We start from the raw sequence: 12,820 nt of genomic DNA, 5'->3' as shown, positions 1-12,820 counted from the left end.
ATTTAGAAACACAGAGAAATTAGCATTAGAGTTCAGCAGACCAAATTCTGCTCTCAAATATATCACAAAATGAAGTTGCATACTTTAACTTGTCTGTCAGCTTTTCTGAAGTACTCATCACCATCATATTTGGGGCCCGGATTGTCAAAGTGCACAATTTTATCATTGTTTACAACAGGAGCAGAAGCAGAGCCTGTATGCTGTGAAATTAAGGCAGAATTTGTCCTAATGTGAGTAGTCCACACAATTAAAAATTTCAAGAGTTAAATGTTGACGTAATTATCTAAGCCCTGGTCTACACTAAGAGTTTAGGTTGAATTTAGCAGCATTAGATAGATTTAACCTTGCACCCATCCACACAACGAAGATGTTATTTTTGACTTAAAGGGCTGTTAAAATCAATTTCAGTACAAGTCCCCTGACGAGGGGATTAGCACTGAAATTGACGTTGCCAGGTCGAATTTGGGGTAGTGTGGTCGCAATTCAACGGTATTGGCCTCCGGGAGCTATCCCAGAGTGCTCCATTGTGACCACTCTGGACAGCACTCTCAACTCAGATGCACTGGCCAGGTAGACAGGAAAAGGCCCATGAACTTTTGAATCTCATTTTCTGTTTGACCAGTGTGGCAATCTGCAGGTGAGTGCAGATCTCATCAGCAGAGGTGACCATGGTGGAGTCCCAGAATCTCAAAAGAGATCCAGCATGGACCGAACGGGAGGTACGGGATCTGATCGCTGTATGGGGAGATGAATCCGTGCTATCAGAACTCTGTTCCAAAAGACAAAATGCCCAAACCTTTGAAAAAAATCTCAAAGGGCATGAAGGGGCTATAACAGGGACCTGCAGCAGTGCCGTGTGAAATGTAAGGAGCTGAGGCAAGCCTACCAAAGAAACAGAGAGGCAAACAGCCGCTCCAAGTCTGAGCCCCAGACATGCCACTTCTATGATGAGCTGCATGCTATGCTAGGTAGTGCAGCCACCACTACCCCACTTCTGTGCTTTGACTCCATCAATGGAGTAGCACAAAATGGGGATGCAGGTTTTGGGGATGAGGAAGGTGAGGAGGAGGAGGTTGAAGATAGCTCACAGCAAAGAAGTGGAGAAACCGTTTTCCCCAACAGCCAGGAACTGTTTCTCACCCTGGACCTGGAGTCAGTACTCCCCGAACCCACCCAAGGCTGCCTCCCAGGTGAGTGTACCTTTGTAAATATTATGTATGGTTTAAAAGCAAGCGTGTTTAATGATTAGTTTGCCCTGGCATTCGCGGCCAGTACAGCTAATGGAAAAGTCTGTTAACGTGTCTGGGGACGAAGCAGAAATCCTCCAGGGACATCTCCATGAAGCTTTCCTGGATGTACTCCCAAAGCCTTTGCAAAAGGTTCCTGGGGAGGGCAGCCTTATTCCGTCCTCCATGGTAGGACACTTTACCATGTCAGGCCAGTAGCACGTAGTCTGGAATCATTGCATAACAAAGCATGGCAGCGTACGGTCCTGGTGTTTGCTGGCATTCAAACAGCATCCGTTCTTTATCTCTCTGTGTTATCCTCAGGAGAATGATATCATTCTTGGACACCTGATTGAAATAGGGTGATTTTATTAAGGGGACATTCAGAGGTGCCCATTCCTGCTAGGCTGTTTGCTTGTGGCTGAACAGAAATGTTCCCTGCTGTTAGCCACACGGTGGGGGAGGGGTGAAGCGATCATCCCAGAGAATCAAGTGGGGGGGGTAAGTTGGGATGGTGCTCCACGTTAACCCGAAAACTGCAGCCCCTCCCCCTTTTAAATGGCCAACCCAACGGCCGCTTGGTATGGGAAATGAGGGCACTGCTGTTTGAAACCATTCCCATATGTTAAGAAGGTTAAAGAAGCCAAATGACTGTCTTAACATGGCTGCCTGCATGCCAAATTCTGTTGCCCAGCCCTGCGGGAAAGATCTCTCACACCAAACCGGTACACCTTCAATAAGAGGCAAAATGCGACCTTGTACCGAAAGCAAATGTGCTATGTAATGTTAACAGCAAGGTTTACCATGATAGAGTCTACCCATTGTTCTCTAAAATGTGTCTTTTTAACTACCATTCTCCCCATTTTTTCCTCCACCAGCTGCAGATATTTCAACGCTCACACTATCTTCTCTTTCCCAGAGGCTAGTGAAAATTAGAAGGTGAAAAAAATACACTCACGATGAAATGTTCTCTGAGCTAGAGCAGTCCTCCCACACTGAAAGAGCCCAGCAGAATGTGTGGAGCCAGACAATGTCAGAGTCCAGGAAAGCACAATATGAACGCAAGGACAGGTAGTGGGCTGAAGATGATAGGTGGCATCAGCTTGGTGACAGAAGGCAAGAGGCAATACTAAGGCTACTGGAGGAACAAACCGATATGCTCTGGCGTATGGTTGAGGTTCAGGAAAAGCAGCTTGAGCATAGACCACCGCTACAGCCCCTGTGTAACCAAATTGCTCTCCTCCCCAAGGTCCACAGCCTCCTCGCCCAAGAATGCGGTGGGGTGCCTCCGGGCACCCAACCACTCCACCGCAGAGGACTGCCCAAGCAACAGAAAGCTGGCATTCAGTAAGTTTTAAAGTGCAGTGTGGCCTTGTCCTTCCCTCACCTCCCGCACCACCCAGTGCTTCCCTCCTTCCCCAACCCTTCCCGGGCTACCTTGGCAGTTATCCCTCTATTTGTGTAATGAATTAATAAAGAATGCATGAATGTGAAGCAACAATGACTTTATTGTCTCTGCAAGTGGTGATTGAAGGGGGGACGGGAGGGTGGTTAGCTTACAGGGAAATAGAGTAAACCAAGTGGGGGTGGTTCATCAAGGAGAAACAAACAGAACTTTCACACTGTAGCCTGGCCAGTCATGAAACTGGTTTTCAAAACTTCTCTGATGTGCACCATGCTCTCCTGTACTCTGCTAACCACCCTGGTGTCTGGCTGCACGTAATCAGCAGCCAGGCGATTTGCCTCAACCTCCCACCCCACCATAAATGTCTCCCCCTTACTCTCACAAATATTGTTGAGCGCACAGCAAGCAGTAATAACCATGGGAATATTGGTTTCACTGAGGTCTATCCAAGTCTGTAAACTGCACCAGCACGCTTTTAAATGTCCAAATGCATATTCTACCAACATTCTGCACTTGCTCAGCCTACAGTTGAACAGCTCCTGACTACTGTCCAGGCTGCCTGTGTACAGCTTCATGAGCCATGGCATTAAGGGGTAGGCTGGATCCGCTAGGATAACTACAGGCATTTCAACATCCCCAAGAGTTATTTTCTAGTCTGGGAAGAAAGTCCCTTGCTGCAGCGTTTGAAACAGACCAGAGTCCCTGAAGATGCGAGCGTCATGTACCTTTCCCGGTCATCCCACATTGATATTGGTGAAATGTCCCTTGTGATCCACCAGTGCTTGCAGCACCATTGAAAAGTACCTCTTTCGGTTTATGTATTCGCTGGCTTAGTGCTCTGATGCCAAGATAGGGATATGGGTTCTATCGCCCCACCACAGTTAGGGAATCCCATTGCTGCAAAGCCATCCACTACAGTCTGCACATTTCCCAGAGTCATTACCCTTGATATCAGCAGCTCTTTGATTGCCGTGGCTACTTGGATCACAGCAGCCCCCACAGTAGTTTTGCCCACTCCAAATTGATGCTTGACTGACCAGTAGCTGTCTGGCATTGCAAGCTTCCACAGGGCTATTGCCACTCGCTTGTGAATTGTGAGGGCTGCTCTCATCTTGGTATTCTGGTGCTTCAGGGCAGGGGACAGCAAGTCACAATGTTCCATGAAAGTGCCCTTATGCATATGAAAATTTCGAAGCCAGTGGGAATATCCCAGACCTGCAACAGTATGTGGTCCCATCAGTCTGTGCTTGTTTCCCGAGCCCAGAATCGGCATTCCACGGCATGAACCTGCCCATTAACACCATGATATCCACATTGCTGGGGACTGCACTTTGAGAAAAGTCTGTGTTCATGTCCTCATCACTCTCATCACTGCGCTGCCTTAGCCTCATCGCCTGGTTTTCAGCTTCTGGTTCTGCATAAACTGCATGATAATGTACGAGGTGTTTACAATGCTCATAACTGCTGGAGTGAGCTGAACAGGCTCCATGCTTGCCATGCTATGGCATCTTCACGGGTAACCCAGGAAAAAAGGCGAGAAACTATTTATTGCCATTGCTTTCACTAGGCAGGGGGGCGCTGACGATATTTACCCAGAACCACCCGCGACAATGTGTTTGCCCCATCAGGCATTGGGAGATCAACACAGAATTCCAATGGGCAGCGGAGACCGCGGGAACTGTGGGATAGCTACCCACAGTGCAATGCTCTGGAAGTCGATGCTAACCTCGGTACTGTGGAGGCACTCCACCAAGTTAATAGTCTTAATGGTCTTAAGTGGGGACACACACAATCAATTGTATAAAATCAATTTCTAAAAAAATCGACTTCTATAAATTAAACCTAATTTTGTAGTGTAGACATACCATAAGAATTATAAAAATCCTTAACACTGCAGTTTAAAACTAAGAAAAGAAAAGAAAAGAAAAGAAAAGAAAAGAAAAGAAAAGAAAAGAAAAGAAAAGAAAAGAAAAGAACGTCATCTTATAGTAGGGTTTATTTTAAAGATTTTTAATTATTGTCAGTACCATATTTTAGAAACTGCATTTTGAAAAATTTACCTGTACCCATTAGTTCTTACTAATTAAAAGACTAGCTAATCAGAATTTCCCACTTAGCAGGCTTTTGAGGTACTCTGTGCTCTGTTTCTCCTCTTTCTGTGTGTCTCCAACCTTTTCCTCCAAATTTTAAATCATTTAGTGTCTCATTACACCTCATACAATGCCCTTCTCCAGCATCTGTCTAATGCTAAACTGTGTTTGAGAACATAGCATATGTTCCTCCAGTGCTGTGAGGCCTTTATCACAACCCTGTGTTCCCAATTGTCATTAACTGGCACAGGCTCCAGCAACACGAAAGCAGCACTATCAGGGCATTCTCTGTAAAAGTCCCATCCTATAGGACTCGGTTCTTCTAACTGTCAAAATTAAATCTAATCTAAGAACAAAAAAAGACAATGATTTAGATTAGGTTTAATTTTGACAGTCAGAGGAACCGAGTCCTATAGGATGGGACTTTTACAGAGAATGCCCTGATAATGCTGTTCTGCTGTAGGACCAGTTTTGTTATCCACACAAAATTTAAGCAGGTGGAAACAAAGAGTACATTTCCACTAGCGTTTTATTTTTGTCAAAGGGATACTTCCAAGCCAGTTTTATTAACTCTGCTGCTGCTGCATGCCTTGAAATCTATGCTGAGAAACTTAGTGTATAATAGAGGAAAGAAAACCACAGACATGAATAAACACCAATGATTTATCTGAAATAGCAGCTGATTGACAAACTTACCAGTTAGTGCAGACATGGAGAGCAGTTACATCGAGTTCATCAGAATCTAAATCTCCTTCATTTCAGCTTTCTGTAAAAGGTACAGAGAGGCACAAAGAATGACACAAGAGAAAAAAAAAGTCAGTAGTCAAAAGGCCACTCCTACTTTCTAAAATCTGTTTATAAAACAGGATGATTCACAGCACAAGAGAGCTAATGGCATGTTATACTGTAAAGCACTTAGATAACTATATATCACACCACTCATCTCAAAAATCACACCAAGTCCTAACATTTAAATATTACACACAAACTCTTAAGGGCAGGCCCTATCTTCATTTTGTGTCTGGTACAGCATGGAGTACATTCTTGCATGTATTACAAAGTAACAACAGGTGGGCCGAGGAATTTGTATTCAGAAATGGATTGAGATTAGATTGAGGTTTTGGTTCTAGGCTGAATTAGAGCTAGCAAACTCAGAACTGAACATGCTAAATTCTTGTGAGCTGTACTTGTGATACATAAAACAAGATTTCAGCTTATTTGCATAGGTGTTGGAACTAGAGGTGCTGCCACACACCCTCTCGCTTGAAGTGGTTTCCATCATATATAGGATTTACAGTTTGGTTCAATGGCTCTCAGCATCCCCACCATAAAAATTGTTCCAGCATTCCTGCCCACTGGAACCAGGGCTGCTTCTGATTTTGAACCTGGCCCTGCTCTCAGTTGCACCGATGTGAATCCAAAATAACTACACTGACCTCAGAGGGGTTTTGATACTGTAAAATCAGCGTGAAAACAGAAACAGGCTATATATCTTTACACTGAGAAGAGATTTTCTGCCTTAGTGACAAATTATTTCTTTAAAGTATCAGAGGGGTAGCTGTGTTAGTCTGGATCTGTAAAAGCGGCAAAGACTAACAAACATATTGGAGCATGAGCTTTTGTGGGTGAATACCCACTTCGTCGGATGCATGTCAATATGTTTGTTAGTCTATAAGATGCCACAGAACTCTTTGTCATTTCTTTAAAGCAACTTTTCTTCTACTGTAAATTGATCAATCCTTTCAGTGAATTCAATAAATCACATTTTTTTAGACGCAGAAAGCGTGAAGCAGCCTTTTACTTTTTCAGAAGATTTACAATTAAAAAAAAAAAACCAAATAGTAAACAGTTAATTGCTACTAGTGCAATTGATTCAGTGGGACTACCTGCAAAATAAGGTGTGACTCAACATGAATAAGGGTGGTAGAATCTGGCACTTAACAACTCCCCACTCAAGTGGACAATTGCCTTCGGTAACTACATAAGAAAGTTAATTTAGATAACCTCAGTTTTTGCAGTATTTTAAGGCATTTCCTATGGTAGGTATAGTTAATACTACAGATAATGAGGCTACTTTCTCTGATTACTGCAGATAAAACTAGATAGCTTTTTAGGAACAACACTGTTATATATGAGATTCTGGTTTTATTCTCTTGCTTTGCCCTAATGTAGTACTAGTGGGTTATAATCCCACAGATATGGGATCTGTTATGCCTTCATGAAAAAAAAAATCTTAACTCAGTGTGATGGTAATTTAGGGTGCAATACAGACCAGTGTAGGATTATGTTGCCGCCTACTTTGTAATCCTGAGTGTCTCACAATGCCTGACTGCTATAGCTCCCAACCTGGACCACTCACAACCAGCCTACCAGCATGCAGGTCACACCCGGAGTGTCTGTGTGCTAGGTAGCCTGGTTCAGCAACTTCGACTGCAGCAGCCTGTCTACAGCCCTATTCTGCGCTTCCAACAGCCTTGGTTACTACTTACAGGGTGAGCCTAACACACTTCTGGTCCTGAATATTCCCGATATTGTGCACTCTGCAGTGCTCAGCCCTCTCCTGGACAGTTCAGAGAAATAATATAGTTTATTTGTTCCTCTAAAGACCAAAAACAAATCACAGTTTATTAACTTAACTAGGGTAAATACACCCTTTCTTTTAAACACAGCACTGAGTTGTTTTATAGTAAAAATAAAACAAATTTATTAACAATAGGCCATAGATTAAGTGACATCTAATTAAAGGAATAAAAATAGAAAGGGTTACAAGCAAATAAAAGTGAAAACATACATCTAAAGGTCTAAAACTTAATCTAGCAATATACAGGCTTTGTTCACGATGGTTTCTCACTTATATTCAGTTCCCAATCCCCCCTTAGCTAAAGGACATCTTTCACAGCTTGCAGGGGGCTCTGTGGGTTTCCCACCCCCCTATATGATTTCTATGTAAATAGAGCTTCCATTGTTTCTGATTTCATCATGCTTAATTTACATAGGAATCAGGTAAATAGCTGTTCTGATATTCCCTCTTGTCTGGGCTGACTGTACAGCCTACTATCAATGAGTATCCATAAGACCCTATATAGTATTAATACCTAAAATTCACAATGCTATTAATCATCAGCATGTCACAGGCTTCCAGAAAATACCTCATTCTACGTACTTTATAATTCAGTAGTATTGTATACAATCAGTTGATTCAACTGATTATTTCTTGAGGTTCAGCCCCCAGTCTTTATAGACCAGTTAACCTTTACAATGTAAAAGTAAAACCCAGACTAAGCTTCCCTCTCTTACTCGGTATAGACCAGGGGTCTCAAACTCAAATGATCACAAGGGCCACATGCGGATTAGTACATTGGCCCGAGGGCCGCATTACTGACACCTCCGCCCCCTACCAACCTCAGCCCTGCCCCCACTCCACCCCTTCCATGAGGCCCCGTCCCTGCCCCACCTCTTCCCACCCCTTCTCTGCCCCCATTCCAACCCCTTCCCCAAAATCCCCACCCCAACTCCGCCCCCTCCCTGCCCCCAGGGAGTGCAGGAGCGGTGTGGGGTGTGGCAGGGGCTCAGGGCAGGGAGTTGGGGTGTGGGGTACAGGAGGGATGAGGGATGTGGCAGGGGGTCAGGGCAGGGGGTCGAGGTGCAGGAGGGGTGCAGCAGGAGGCTCAGGGCAGTGTGCTGCTCTGGGAAGCAGCTGAAACGTGAGGGAGCAAAGACAAAGGGGCGTGTGTTGCTGTTGCTTCAGGCACCGCCTTCAGCATCTCCCATTGGCTGGGAACAGACAACGGCGGCCAATGGGAGCTGCTGGGGGCAGTGCCTGAAGCCAGCCCTGCCCCCGGTGCATGCTGGACCAGAGTCACTCTAGGTAAACGCTGGCGGATGGCGGGGGGGCTGTGAGGAGCTTGCGGGCCGCAGAAAATAACTTCATGGGCCGCGTGTTTGAGACCCCTGGTGTAGACCATATGCAGTCTCCTTCCCCGCCTGCTCCCACTTGTCAGTCTGATTGGTCTGTTTACGCAATATGTAAATACATTATTTGTCTTATAACATACTTTAGAAGTAACTCCCAGGTTGGGAAAACACATTCCTTTGTCTAGTGCAGACGTGTTTACCAACTCTCCCTAGCACGCCTGATTTACACACCCTTTAGTCATAATTCAGGCATATATCCATAAGTCTTAATATCCATTGAGTATATACATCATGCAAGAATATTAATGATCAGTGAGTTTAATTTTCAAATGATACATTGCAAGGTATATTTTTTCAGAGATTATTACAATAGTGCATAGGGTGTGAATATAGGGGTGCTTAGGATCACACTAAGATCTTCCCCTTCTGCAGGAGCAACCATGGAAGGGGAACACTTACTACAATAATATCACAAGGTTTCAGTAGTAGTGTCCCTGTCTCATGGTCTGTTTTTTGCGGTAGTGTTTGTGACCTAGGAGAAGAAACTGGGGATCCATGGAAACAGTCCCCAACTCTGATGCGTTTTTTATAGACATTCAGAGCAGAAGTATCACTAGGTGTACTGCAAGATTATCCATGCCCCTGAAAGCACTCTGGCTTCTGATCCATCCTGCCATTGGTTCCCCAGACATAACTGCACAGACCTGTAGGAGATTAATGATTGTGGTGATGACAGTAATGCTTATATGAAAAGCATTCATAAATATGGCAGTTTGCCAAGGATTTTCATTCCCCTCTATGCTGAGCAGAGTAACTGTTACTCAGCTATTTTAGTTCCTCCCTACATAACGCACCCCCTAACCATAAAGCTCTACTGCACTCAGGGGACAGAGGACCATGCTACAGAGATATTGTCTTCCTCCTTTTGTACTCTCTGCTCCATTGCCATACAATTTTGTTGCTTTCCATGATTTTAAGTAGAGGGAAAATCCAGCCAATTGTGCTGGACAAATATATCTTGCTTTTGGGTACGTATATGCTATGGAGTGAGGCACTCTATCCAGGAATTGGCATACTAAGAGGTCAGAAATGACACACATCAGAGACTCGTTTCAGATGCAATGTACTCAAGTTCCTGTCATTTGCTAGAGGAAGTAGCACTGAGCCCCGTCTTCTTCCCAAGACAATCAATGGTTTAGTCCTCTGTAATGTAATCTGATGCAGCTGAAATTGTGTATTTCATGAACCTCCAGAATGCAGATGGATCTAGCAGTCTTGATTCCAATTTTACTTACACTAGTTCTACACCAGTGCAACTACCTGGACTTCATTTGAGTTGCATCTGATTTACACACACATAAATGAAATCAAAATTAGGCCTATAGTCACGTTGCGCTTCTTATAGGTCCACTTTGTTGTGTGCATGTTGGCAAATATATTTAAATAATTAACTACAAAAACAAATGTCATTACTTTTTAATTAAAATGCATCAAACTAACCTAAAATGTTTCAATCAAAAAATACTTACACATTCATTTAGAGCAACATTTCCTGCACAGCTTTTACACATAAATATATTTGATTTGAATACTGTTACACAACATCAGCATGAAAACAAATTAAGTAATGAACATATTTGCCACACTAGGCTAACATATTTTATACCATATAACAGTCAGCTGCAGTTCAGATGAAACCTAACAGATATTAAAATAGATGTTTAGACCAAGAGGAATTGTGAGCTGCCATCATTTCAGGCAACAGAGTTGACTGTTCTAGGCAGAATTAGAACCCTCCATGTCGAACAGTTTTCACAATGGGATGTAGAAAGCAGTAAATCATCTAGGGAGGGCGGGAGGATTCAATTGACATATGCAGAATTGAAAAGAAACTTACCGGTTACTGGGGCATTGTTCCATAACACGGTTTGGATGGTTCAGCTATGCAACTATGGTACACATGCACAATTAGATATACACTATCTTTGTAGTGTATGTCTTGTTAGGAAATTCCCACTCCACCTTAATCATATTGTCATAAACTAGGTGAGGAAGAATACACAGCTCCTCTTCAAATTCGCAAGGGTTTTTGTTTCCCAGCTTTCAGTTACTGTGCCAGGCCCTGGCTGCCAGGAGGAGCAACTGCAGGGAAAGTGCAGTTGAAATCTTTAGAGAATTTAGATGCCAAATTCTAATTAGTCTGAGCATGTGCAAACTGAGATTTTTCAAAGGTTTATAACTTGGCCAAATTTGGGTAGATTTCCAAGAGAACTGGAAACAACACATCCCTGATACCAGGGCAACACCCCTCCCTGCCCTTCTCCCAAATTATAAGTCCCTTCTCCAAAGCATGGAGGTGCTAGAGCTTCTCAATGAAATGGCTGTAAGGTTTTTTTAAAAAAGAAAAAACATTGGCAAGACAATGCATTTTTCCCTAACCTTGTTCTGAGAAAAGGCTAAAGCATTTTAGCTGGAAATTAAAAAAAAAAAAAAAGATCAGCCTGAGACAGACACGTAGCATGGAAAATTTCAGCCTGAATAGTTGTCTGGCACCATAATAAGTAAACAGGGTCTTGTAATGAAAAGTGTTAATCAACCTTAATTATAGGTGCATCTAACAGTTCTGCCTATAATAAGTGCTAGTACATGGTTAACTTAGATTTCTAGGCACTACTATGCCACAAATAATACATAAGGCTACCACTGGTTTTGTATCATATTTGGCAAGTTTTTTAATCACTCTGCTTCATTTTCACCTACAGTATAATAGGGATACTATTATTTAACCACCTCATGCAGACATTTTGAGGATTATTGGTACACACTTTAAATATAAGAAGAGCTGTATAAATACAAAGTCTTGCTACTTTTTCATGTTCAGCGGCTATTGTACTTACACAAATAAAAGATGAAGGCAACTTTCAGCTTTTGTCCATGTGCAGGAAACTCCTTCACTTCACACTGAGGAGGCAAGAATGCAGGAATTTCATTATCTTACAAAGTTCAAACTCTTATTTACAAATTCACAGTGAGTCAACAGCAGGATTCTACAACATTTATTTTGGCTGTAAAGTTGCTTGCACAGTTGAACTTCACATCAGCCCTATGCTGGCATTCAGAATGCCAGAAGATAATGGAATCCTTTGTACTCTGTAGAAAAAGATCCAGGGTGAAATACACCTCTCTGCTGCAGGTCAGTACAAGCTCTACACACAGCTTCGCACTTCAAAACAGAGATTAAGTAGGACCCACCAAAGAGAATCATCCAGAACTCCTCAGTAATTCAGAACCATTTGTATATCTGTTATATATACACCCACATATTGGTAAACTACAGGAGTTACAGTTGAAATTTCTCAAATTGGGCAAGTTTTTAAAGTTAGGTTCATGCAAATATTTGCACAATCCTAACTAGTGTGTGCAAATCCTAAATCCTTACATGCAAAGTGGTGTATTTTCAAGTGCACATGACTAGTCAATCATTCCATTGGCCACATGAATATGCAAATCTCTCTTTTGTGGGCACACATGAGAAGTAAAGTAGCCTCAGTTTGCTTTAGCTTAAGTAAGGCCACTTTACTTCTGAATGAGAGTGTTCACACAAGGGTTTAATGCACTTTAGCTAATAATAATACCAGCTAATACTTGGTACCTTTGATTAACACACATTAACTTTCCTGAGTGTCCCCAAGTAGACAAACACTTAGGGTTCTCTACAGTACCCTTCACCATAGTATCTAATGTCTCGTCTACACTACAAAGATAGTTCAATTTAAGTCACTTTGTATTGACCTAATTGTGCATGTGTCTACACTCAAATACATATCTGGGCAATATAAGCACTCTGTTACAGCAACACAATAATACCACTTCCCCAAACAACACTGAACCATAGTTAACCTATGGAGGTCAATGCTGTAATGGATCGGTGCATAAGCAGTCTGGCCTACTGGTCAGAGCTGGGCTGAGGTCTGCCTACCGGGGATAGTAGTCACTGGGCAGGAGCTGGATCAATCGCAAGTGCCAGATTCCATAAGCAAGAGTTAGGATCAGAGTCTGGCCAGGTCAGAGACCTAAGACCAAAAATAGTGCCAGGTTGGAATCAGAAGGCAAGAGTCAGGGCCAGAGTCAGGCTGGGTTCCCAGACTGGAAATCACATGCAGTACCAGGTTAGAATCAAGAAG

The 12,820-nt window shown here is 43.0% G+C and overlaps 1 protein-coding gene across 4 annotated transcripts in view; it reads right to left on the bottom strand.

The window, feature by feature from the left end:
• Positions 1 to 12,820, bottom strand: part of SHANK2 (SH3 and multiple ankyrin repeat domains 2) — a 699,708-nt gene that overhangs the window by 630,908 nt on the left and 55,980 nt on the right. For all 4 annotated transcript variants that reach the window (XM_030560099.1, XM_030560100.1, XM_030560101.1 and 1 more), the window contains exons 2-3: positions 11,534 to 11,597; positions 5,418 to 5,487 (exon numbers count right to left, since the gene is read on the bottom strand). The gene's annotated coding sequence lies outside the window, so the exon portion shown is untranslated. The remainder of the gene's footprint in view (positions 1 to 5,417; positions 5,488 to 11,533; positions 11,598 to 12,820) is intronic.

This window comes from Gopherus evgoodei, chromosome 4 (assembly GCF_007399415.2).
Source record: "Gopherus evgoodei ecotype Sinaloan lineage chromosome 4, rGopEvg1_v1.p, whole genome shotgun sequence".
In the NCBI taxonomy this organism is placed as follows: domain Eukaryota; kingdom Metazoa; phylum Chordata; order Testudines; family Testudinidae; genus Gopherus; species Gopherus evgoodei.
This window is presented reverse-complemented; position numbering and strand designations above follow the sequence as displayed.